The sequence below is a fragment of the Equus asinus genome, unplaced genomic scaffold (assembly GCF_041296235.1).
Source record: "Equus asinus isolate D_3611 breed Donkey unplaced genomic scaffold, EquAss-T2T_v2 contig_197, whole genome shotgun sequence".
In the NCBI taxonomy this organism is placed as follows: Eukaryota; Metazoa; Chordata; class Mammalia; order Perissodactyla; family Equidae; genus Equus; species Equus asinus.
This window is the reverse complement of record NW_027224846.1, coordinates 714,619-725,506: the sequence shown is the minus strand read 5'-3', so window position 1 is coordinate 725,506 and position 10,888 is coordinate 714,619. Positions and strand designations below refer to the sequence as shown.

Below are 10,888 nucleotides of genomic sequence, written 5' to 3'. Positions count from 1 at the left end.
CCGGGGAGGAGGAAAGCGAGACCGCGCAGAACACCACAGAACACATCCAAACCCCGTCGCCCGAGAAGACCCAGCCCGTGCAGACAAAACCTGCTGAGATTTGTCAAGGAGCGAGAGCGGCGGGTCTTCGTCGGCCAAACGGAAGTGAAAAGCATGATGGGGCCAAAGCTGAAACCGAACCTTTAGGAAAAGGGAGAGAAGCGGCAGAAGGGGAGATGAAACTTGGGACCGAAAAGACTATCCCTCTGACCGAGCAGCTTGATGAGCCGGACGAAGATGCGACCGGTCCACGAACTCAGACGATCCAGGCGCAAGACTGGGAGAGCCAGGGCCTTCCCGCTCGCCTAGCTTCGGCTGCCTCCGTCCAGGACGCGGGGGGTCTCCAGCAGCAACTGCAAGCATATGCTTTGGAAAGGGAACGAGTGTTGGCCGTTTTCGACGAGAAGGTGAGGGAAAACAGCCACCTGAAAAGGGCGTATCACACAATGATGGACCTGCTGGTGGCCAAAGAAGCAGAGCTCGGGAAGCTGCGAGGCGAAAATCAGACACGGCGCCCTCGATCTGACAGCGGCGGTGAGGACATGTTTCAAGAAGCGATCCGGCACTTATCACGCCTCGTCCGAGCCAAAGACATTGAAATCGGTGCCTTGAGCCAGAAATGTCAGACTTTACTCACCATCTGGCAAACGTCCAACGCTGGCCATGAGGTTCGGGGCATGGACGCGAATCAGTTGGAGGAGCTTCTCCGGGAACGGGACACGTTGAAGCAGTGGGTCAACGTGCTGGAGGAGTGGCAGCGGCTGGTGCTGACCGAGGTGCACAATCTGCAGCGGGAGTCATCCCAACTTCAGAAAGAACTCCCACCACCCGAGGCACGGGCCTTAGTGGACAGCGAGGAGAAGTGTCGGCGACAGATGCACTCTGCCGCCCCGTTCCCCCGTCCTCAAGGGGATGCGACCCAACTCCGGCTCTTGGGGAAGAGACTGGCACAGATGCAGCTCAGCCTAGAGCAGCTCTGCAATGCCAAGGAGGTTCTTTTGGGTCCACCCGACCTCACGTCACCACAGCCGCCCGCCACATCGTCGCGGACTTGTGAGGCAGCCGGCTCTCAGGAGGCAATTAAGTCCGAGGCGCTGGGCGAGTCTTCAAAAGGGCCGCCAGCAGAGGTGGAAGCCTTAAGGAGAGCCACGGAGGAAAAAGACGCAGCCATCAGAAGCCTCCAAGAGGAGATTCAGAGACTGTCCGAGGCGATGGCCGCCACCTCGGAACTGGAGAGAGAAAGACACGCACAGACGGATTCCGAAATTCAGCGGCTCAAGGAGAAACAAGAGGCTTTACAGAACACGCTGGAGGACAAAGAGCTCTTAATCAAGGCGCAGAGGGAGGAATTCCTCTCTCTGAGGGAAAACCTCACGACCCAAGCGAGCGAAAACGAACTTTTGAGGCAGGCGGTGACAAACCTGAAGGAGAGAATAGTCCATCTGGAAGTGGATGCGTGCCAAGTCAAACAGGAAAATGCAAAGCTGCTGGAAAGGTCGAGGGAGAAGGACACCGAAAACCAAGCCTTACAAGAGACGAACATGCGCCTCTCTATGATGCTGAGGGAGAAGGAATTCGAATGCGTCTCCGTGAAGAAGAAGGCTCTGGCTTTTGAGTGCCTCCTGAGAGAAAAAGAACAGGGCCGGTCTGGGGAATTAAGCCAGCTTCTCAATGCAGTGACCTCCATGCAGGAAAAGAGCATTCTCTTTGAACAGGAGAGAGATGAGGCGGCGCTGGCGCTGAGACAGGAACGAGTGGAAAACTGCGCCCTGCGGGAGGAGGTTCACCTTTTGCGGGACAAGGAAGCGCGCTTAGGCCAGGAGCTGGGGAGGTCTCGGACGCAGGCTTCAGAATGCGAAGACTGGCATCTCCGGGCAGCGCGGCTGGCAGAAGACAGAGCGGCTCAACTCAGGAGGAAGGTCACGGCACTAGAGGAGAGGCTCCTGTCATCTTCCCACGCCATGCAGAAGGCGAGCCAGCGGGCCGCTGCCCGGGTCGGGTCCCTGCAGGAACAACTGACTGCTGTCACCGAGCAAAAAGAGGAGACTGCCCTCCAGCTGTCCGCCTCCCGGGAAGCAGAGAAGCAGCACGCCGGAGCCCTGGCCAACCTGAAGGTGGTCCTGGCCGAATGGATGCAAAAGGCAGACGGTCTGGAAGGGAAGCTGAGGTCGCTGCAGGGACAGCTGGAGAGAGCGCAAGCTGCCTCGCGCCTGCAGGAGGAGCAGATCGGAGAACTGCAGCGACAAGACGAGGCCCGACAGGAAGTGCTGGAGGACATCCAAAAGAAGTGGACCGACTTAGTGAGCACCCTGGAAGGAAAAGCAGACAAGGCCCTCCTGAGAAAGCTCTTCACGGATGCCTTGCAAAGCGCCAGACACGAACGCCGGGAAGCGTTCCGACAGATGGGAAGCACCCTGGGTGTGGAAAGGGAGGAAATGGAGCAGTTGCTGCAGGAAGAGCAGGGCGGCCTTACCAGATGGGTGACTGGGTGGCTCGGATCCCGCAGTGCCCCCGACATGCCTCGGAGACCCAACCAGCAATCCGAGCTCAAGACTTCCTTCTCAGAGCTTATTGTGAATTTTCTAGAAGCTGAGTCTCAGGGAGCTTCTCCACCTCGACAGCTCCCCGCTCAGCCCAGGAAGTGTCCCGAAGCACCCGCAAGGAAGAGACTGGCTAAGAACGTGCCAGCTCTTCTGAGAACCACCCTCGCAGCCACCCCCAGAAGATCAGATGGGAATCCCTGCTCCCCAGCCGTGTCTCTCATCGACCCACCCGGCCCCGGAACCGGAGGGTCTGGGCACCTTCTCTTAGACGCCGTGACCGACATCGTGCCCACGGGCACACCTTGGCTGCTGCCACCCGCCAAGAGTGCTGCCGGGCTGCTCCAAGGCCTGTCCAAGCCCTAGAGGCTCCCCAAGCCGCAGAGGAGATGACGGCGCTTTTAGGAAAGCCGGTCCCTCGCTGCGGGTTCCTTAGCACAAAGTGGCCTTGTGCTAAAGGTCACAGGTTTCTCTGCGGCTTTACTGGAGCTTTCAAAGAAACAGCTATGGTTCACGCTTTTAAAAGGGTGTTGCTGCAGGTAGTCACCCAACTTAAAGCGGACATCACTTCTCTGGAGAGCAGGCGCAGCACCGGTGGGATCGCAGGCTGTGGGCCAAGGACGCTTCTGAGTCTGTTTGTCACGCTGTCACTGTCTCCGAGGAGCTGGGGGGCATGGGGTAGGGGGTGGGGGTTGGGTCTGGGAGGTGGGGGGGTTGCGGGCGGGTGGGGGGTGGGGTGTGGGAAGGGTGGGGGTGGGGGGAAGGGGGCGTTTATTGAGCTTTCCCTCGGGGAGCGGGAACCTAACTTGCCTTAGTGCTGCAGAATCAGAAAGTGCCAGAGGGCGCCCACTCCCGGGACAGTAGGAAGAAAGGGGAAGGGCACCAACGTGCAAAGGGCATCCAAACTTCACAAGGAAAGCTTGGTTTCCCCCGGCTCGGTCCTCCTCCTCTTTCCACTGCCTGGGAAACCGCCCTCGGGTGCTCTCCTGCCTCTGGGACAGACAGGAAAACTCCTAAGCACGGGAGGATCTTATTCCCTGACTCGCTTTTGGTTGAAAAGCCAGTCACCAGACGTCAGAGATCTTTGCAAGGGTTTACGAACTGCATCTTGTTGTTTTCCAAAGCAGGGGTCTGTGGTCTGTGGTCCGGATGGACACCGACTGACTGAACCGGCGCCTCGCGATGGGCATGGAAGCCGCTTCCGCCCCCAAGCCCATCAGAGGGCCGTGGTCAACCCCCCCCCGCCCCGTTTCCTCAACAGCCCCTCCAAATCTCCATCGCCTGCCTCAAGCGGGATCGTCCTCATACCATTCGGTACCCGAAGAGATCAGAGGCCAGCTAGTCAAGAACTCTCCGTTTCCCACACCCCCCCACCCCCGTTTGAACATCCCTCTACTACTCTCCACCCACCCCTCCCCTTTCCCTTTGGTTTTCCAGGAAGAGGGATTCAGCTTGGCAGTTCCAGGGTCCTGGCTCCACGTGGGGTGCCCTGGGAACCATCTGCTCAGCCTCCCCCAAAGATCTCGTTCCCTCAGTTTGCCAGCTGCTTTCTCTTCGGCCCATCTCTTTCCTTAAGCCGCTGAGCACACCCAAGTCTCTCCCAGCATCCACACCTCTCCTTTCTGCTCCTCTACCACCGCCTTCTCTCTCTACCTGTCACGGCTAAGCTGCTGCCAAAAGACCTCGACTCCTCGTCAGCCATCCAGTCATCACCTTGTCTCTCAGGGGCTCCTCGAAAGACTCCCCACATCTCGTCACCGTCACGTCCTAGCAAGAGGCCAGGGCACACCCTTCGGTTCCTTTGTGTTCCTAAACTCTCTGTGGTGTCTGAGGAATGCTGCCCATGTCTTCAGTCTCTGCAAGTTCTCTCCACCCTCTTTCTCTGGGGGATGGCCCCCTCCCCAGGTGCCCTTCCTAACCTCAGACCCTTCTGTCTCACTTTCCTCTGCGGCTTCTCCTCCTGACCACTTCTCAAAGGGTTCTGTTCTCGAAGGCAAGGTCTTCAGGGAACAGGAACGCCTCGGGTCTCAGAGCAAGCTCATGTGCTCCTACGATTCGACTCGGCCCCGGATGCCCAGGGCTTCTGAGTGCATACGACTGACGTCACCCTGCCCCTGACTCCACGCTGCTTTCTCTAACTGTCTGCTGGACGCACCTCTCAGGATGTGCAAAGGCTTCTCAAAACCGACACGTCCAAAAGGGAGCCCGGTATCCTCCAACAAAACCCTCCCCCTCCTCTTACCTTCCTTTCATCACCTCAGAAAACCTCTGCCCCTCTCATCACCCGAGAGCGAGAGGCCTCAGGGCCATGCTTGAGCTCTCTGTCTCACACACTTCGCAGCCTACCGACTCCCAAAGGGAGCCGAGCGCCTTCCCTTCTTTGCTGTCCCCGCTGCTCTGCCGCATGCCTTCTTGTCTCTTGCACGCAACCAGCCCAGTAGACTCCTTACTGATCTTGCCGGCTGGCCTCCTGGCACACCACCCCCCCCCCGCTTGAATCCATCCTCCACACTGTTGGGAGGGTGACCCAAGAGGAAAACCCTGCCGTTACTGACACCACGGTGCCCGGCAACCACAGGGGTGGACGTGGGCAAGAAAGTAACCAAAGTTTCTGAGGTTGTTTTGCAGAACAACAGGAAGATGGCAGAGCAGAGAGCAGCTTGATGGCAGCCCCCCGGCCCCCGCCCTACTGGACGTCATGCAGAGGCTTGGACCAGCTGAAATGACGGATCACCCACTTTCCGCGTCACGGACAGAGATCCTCGGCGTGCAACACATCGAACCCCACTGACTTGGCACTTGTGACCCACGAAGAAATACGAGCGACAGTCGCACCTGAGCAGAGGACTCTTCAAGCTTCACCCCCAGCGCTCTCCTGGTCCCACCCCTACCCTGAACCCCAGATAAATGCCCCAACGTTTTGTTTTCCCTTTGAGGAGGCGGGTTTGAGTTTTACTCCCACCTCCTTGTCTGGCCGCCTCTTGATCATAAACTTCTTTCCTTGCTGCAACCCTAACGTCTCACTGATTGGCTTGGCTGTGAAATCGGGTACCCGGACCTGAGTTTGTGTGTGGTCCCATTGCTTCCCTGCTTGAAAGGAATCCAGGGTTCTCCACTGCCTGCAGGCCAAACTGGAGCAGAATCTCCAAGGCCTCGCCCCTGCAGCCTTCCTCCCTGCTCCTCACCCACACGCGGGCCACCCTCCCGCCACGTGTGACTCTCTGCAGACCCCAAACAGGTTCTGAGTCATATGACTTCAAGCCCAGGAGCCTCATGGTGGCAGGGTAACTCCTTCAATCCAGTGCACACTGGAAGTCTTTAATTTTCCTCTGCCTGACCTAGATGGCGAGGGATGGATTCCTATGCACCTTAGGTTGATGGGGATTTCCGAACACTGAACAGGTGAGTTCAATGGCAATTTCTTATTTATTTACACAGGCAGCCTATGGGACCACACTCTACACCATATGGAGCCACATAGGAAAGTGCACTTGGGGAGAGAGTAAATACGCAAGGTGGTGGGGGACAGTCTTTGTAGCCACAGGAGAGGTGCGGTGTTCCCTGGTTCCCACAGGAAGGTGGGACTGGCTCATTTGAATAATTTCACAGGTGAGAAGGAAACTTGAGACCACTACTTGGGGAGCACCCATGCCTGCTCCCTGTGATGAAGGGGTTGTTTGGCGAGGGGATCTTATCTCTGGGAGCTGTGGAGGAGGGAAACTTGCAGGTAGGCCATTTGAGGCCCTCTTCGTTTAGCAGGTTTCAAAGCAACACTTCATATTGAATCTTCATCTCAGGCCTCACAGTACAGTTGTCTCTCTCATGCCTTGACATCGTCTTACACCCTGGTGATATCTGAGACATTTAGGGAGGAGGAAAAATGCTTCCCTGGGAAACAATGTTGGCACTAGACCAGGAGGGAGAGGGGGTCATCGACAACCTTGAGTGTATGAACTTTCATTGATGTTCACTCGCTTGATCCCAAGAGAATTCCCAAGCAGCCAAAGGTTCTGTGGGAGAGGTGACATCCTGCAGCTCCATCATATTTGGCAATGGAGGGAGGACAGGGGAGGGCACCCCATCTGGCAGGTCACACATGCCACAGGGCCCGGGTTTGGATCCATCCTGTTGCAAGGAAGCCTTGGTAACCTTCCCGCACTTGGTTTTGTTTTGTTTAGTTTTGTTTTTGAGGAACATTAGCCCTGAGCTAACTGCCGCCAATCTTCCTCTTTTTGCTGAGGAAGGTTGGCCCTGAGCTAACATCCGTGCCCATATTCCTCCATTTTATATGTGGGACCCCTATCACAGCATGGCATGCCAAGCAGGGCCATGTCTGCACCGTGGATCCGAACTGGCGAATCCCGGGCCGCTGAAGCAGAACGTGTGCACTTAACTGCTGTGCCACCGGGCCGGCCCCATCTTCCCGCACTTGTTGGATGCTACTTCCAGGACTAAAGTGATAATAGGCAGCTGGGGATGGAGGCTCAGCGTCTGGGAGAGATTCTGTTTCCAGAAGAGGCCAGTGCGTGGCCAGTAATTGCTGCTCTAATATGGCAGAATACAGGGCCAAGGAGGCGGGCTTCCTGCATCAGGAACCCACAGACAACTTACGCACATCCTGCATTTTCCAGAGACTCCAGGAAGCCTGAGAGGAGGTTGCCGAAGCCTCTTCCCCACAAGAGTCTCCGAGGGCTCTAGAGGGAGGGACTGTTGATTTTAATTTGGACAGCTCCTAGAGTCCTTTGTTGGAGGGGGTCCCCACTGAAGCTGGGCTCATTTATAAGTCACAGCATAAATGGCCTTAAGTAAAATTTGTAGACAAGGACTATATTGCCTCCAGAAGCAAAAAGGGATTACATGATATTGGATTGTACATCCTTCACAAGTGTGTCAAACAAATGTCCTCGAAGGAGGAGGTCACAAAAGTCATGTCATGCCTGTACTCCTGGAGAAAGGGGGATCCGGTGAAGGTCTTGTCTGCAAAGACTGCCTGTGAGAGCAGAACGGCTTAGTCCCTGTGGGTAACAAGGCAAAAACATGTCCCCTCAGAGGTGATGGCAAACTGTGGCTGGGCGGATGTTGAAACAGGCTCTGAACAGAGCATATTAACCAAATCTATAATAGCAAAATATTCAGCCACGTGTAAATGTAGTTGTGCCCAGGAGGTTTAAGTGTACCAGGATTTATTTCCATCAGGTACAGTCAGACACAAAGATACAGAAATAACTGTCACGAAGGAAGAAGTTTTCTCTCCTCACAGATTCTGAGCAACAGAAGGCAGGGTACATACACCATGGAGGGCCACACAGGGCAGCACCAGGGTCGGTCAGGAGACAGAAGGAGTGAGGGGAAAACGTGGGCGAGAGCCTTTCGTGTGGATTCCAGGGGAAGGAAGGAGTGAGGCAGGGTGAGCAGGTGTTGGCTTGGCTGGTTTGAATCATTTCAGTGGGCTCAGGGCACAGCAGTGTCCCTGGTTGTCTGGTCCCCGTCCCTGGGGTGACGAGGGCAAGGGAAGAGTGGCCCAGAGTGGAAGAGCCTCAGAGAGGAGGGGGTTGAGGGTGTTGACTCTAGATGATTACGTATGAAAGGATTGCTCAGAGGAGTCATTTACTATCTGTAGCAACTAGTTAACCCTGGCAGGGCAGTTCCTCCAAGGTTGCCGAGGCCTCAGATGTCAAAGCCTTAAATACAGAAACTAGAAAACATACTCATTTCACTAGGTATAACCATAATTTCAGCCCTTGTGTAAAGTCCATGAAGGTTTACGAACTAGGGCATGTTAGCACATGTTAAAGTTAGTTCAGAAACTATGTTGTGGAGGAACAAAGGCCAGTTAGAACCCTTTATCTTTTTGCCATATAAATTAGTCTAGTAAATTTTCAATTTCTAATTGGGCCAAATTGTGAACCTTTCTGGAATTAGTTCTTTTGTGTCATTGCTTCCTCCGCACGTATCCAGGTTTCTCTCCTTTATTTATCTTTTGATTGGTCTGATGGTCACAGGATGCACTTGGGGCTGGGGGATTGTCTTTCTGCTCTGCTCTTGTTTATCAGTTTTCCATCCAGAGAGGCTCAGGTCGGGAGCATCAGGGTTAGGGCCTCTCTCACAGCAATGGTTGTATTTAAATCAGGTTTGAATTAACACCTTCACTGTGCCACAGGGGTGCTGTGCATTGTTTTCCTCATAACCCTGAGGATCAGAGTTTTGTGCCACCCTGGCTTAGGTGACAGAGTGCATTGGAGGAGCCCACGGCCCCCACCATGCAGATGTTGAGGGGTGGAAGCCATCTTCTGCTGCAGCCCTACCTTCTCCCCGCTGGGCACTGCTTCCCTCCCCCCACCTTCTCTCCGTACTTATTCCCTCGGGATATTTTTGCCTGGAGAGTCACAGTGTTTGTGTTTCTCCATTGGATGACATGCGGACAGACCTTCAGGGTGGTTATGTGGAAAGGAACCAGGTGTCGGGCCTCAAAGACAAGTGTTCTTTCCCTCCAGGAATGCCAGTCAATCTCCCCAGTGTTGAAGTCCACATCCAGGAGGTCATTTGTCTATGGCCAAGGTGGGGGCCTCGAGCCCCTTGATGACCAGATTAGTCCTTTGGCATGCTGGTCAGGAACAAAGCTAAGCACAGCCCAAGTGTGCTGGTTCAGAGTTTCGCATTGGGAGAGAAGTAGAACACCACACGCTCCCCCATAGGCACTTGTTCTTTTTGATCTGTGCCTGGGCCATGGGCTCCCATGCTCGTGGACCTCGAAACCCTTATGGCTCTGGAGAGCCCCTGACAGCAGCATGATGAGCAGCAGCACAGGAGATGGGTGAGCTCACTGCCTTTGCCTGAACAGCCCTGACTCTGGAGGGAACCAGGGAGTCATTCTGAAATCTTCCTGGGGTCATGGCCTTCTCCTTTCCTCAAGCCAAACAAGGGGTCATCCCCAGGACTGTGCTGGGGGGACACTTTCCCAAACAGTGTCTCTGTGACCGCCCCAAGCAGCCACTGATGGTCATCAGACTAGACACAGTGACTAAGGAGCATCAGCCTGAGATTCAGGAAATGGAACTCAAGCATCCACCAGTTAGGAGGTTGTGTTGTCGCTGCCCTCTGGTAGGAGGCTGGGAGACCACCTGCCAGACACAGGCCACACCTGATGGCACCTCACTCTGGGATAGAGTCAACTAAGAATAGGTCTCACTTTCTGGGGAAGAATGAGACACTGGGGTGGGGAAGAGATGGCAGCATCCACTTGAGAGAACAGAACATGAGCTAAAGCCCAAGCTGGCCGGCAATGGGCCCTCACTCCCCAGATAGAAACTGCTGCCAACGACCCCGATAGTTAGCAAAGGAGTAGTTAGTGAGCACTGCCCAGGTGTCCTCAGGTGAGGTTGGGCCATCCTCCTTGTGATGCCAACTGTTTTAGTCACTTCACTCCATTGGTGAGAGGGAGTTTTCCACCCTAGACTCATGGGGGTGGCTAAACACAGTACACTCAACAGTGGACAGGTGGAATGGACAGCAGTTTATAAGTTTATCACATATTCTCACAGCCCCAGGAGGAGGACAGCACACACCATGCAGGGCCACACGGGGACTGCACTTGGGAACAGATGGAACAAGCAGAGGTTTGGGTAGGAACAGGACTGTGTGGTAACAAGAGGGTGAGGTGAGCCCTGGTTCCCACAGGAGGGTGTGGTGGGCTTGTTGGAATGATTCTGTGATAGGGAACTGAAGCCTGAGGTCAGGAACAAGCAGGCACTGTGTCTGCTCCCTGTGATGAGAAGGGGTGTTTGGCCAGGGGACCTTATCTGTGGGAGAATAGGGGGAAGAGGAGTCGGGAATTGCAGTTAGGCCATTTGCAGTCCCCTTGATTTGTCAGATGTCAAGACAGGTCATAATATTGAATCTTAATTTCATGCTTTATGTCACAAGAAGTTATTAAAAATAATTCTTGGCTCTGGCCCAGTGGTATAGAGGTTAAGTTGGTGCACTCCACTTCGGTGGCTCAGAATTCACCAGTTCGGATCCCAGACACAGACCTATGCATTGCTTATCAAGCCATACTGTGGCAGGTGCGCCACATATCAAGTAGAAGAAGATGGTCACAGATGTTAGCTCAGGTCCAATCTTCCTCAAAAAAGAAAATTCAATTAATAAGTAATTCTTCCTAGAAGTGATAATATAGTTCAGCAATATGCTAGGATAGAAAATAAACATGTAAAAGTCAGTTGTATTTCTACGTACTAGCAATGAACATGTGCACAGGATAGCAAAATTAACAGTACACTTGGGATCACTAATAAAAATAAAAGACTTAG

The 10,888-nt window shown here is 54.4% G+C and overlaps 1 protein-coding gene across 1 annotated transcript in view; it reads left to right on the top strand.

The window, feature by feature from the left end:
• The window catches only part of LOC123276114 (ATP-binding cassette sub-family D member 2-like), a 212,720-nt gene that overhangs the window by 92,494 nt on the left and 109,338 nt on the right, over positions 1-10,888 (top strand). The window lies entirely within an intron of this gene.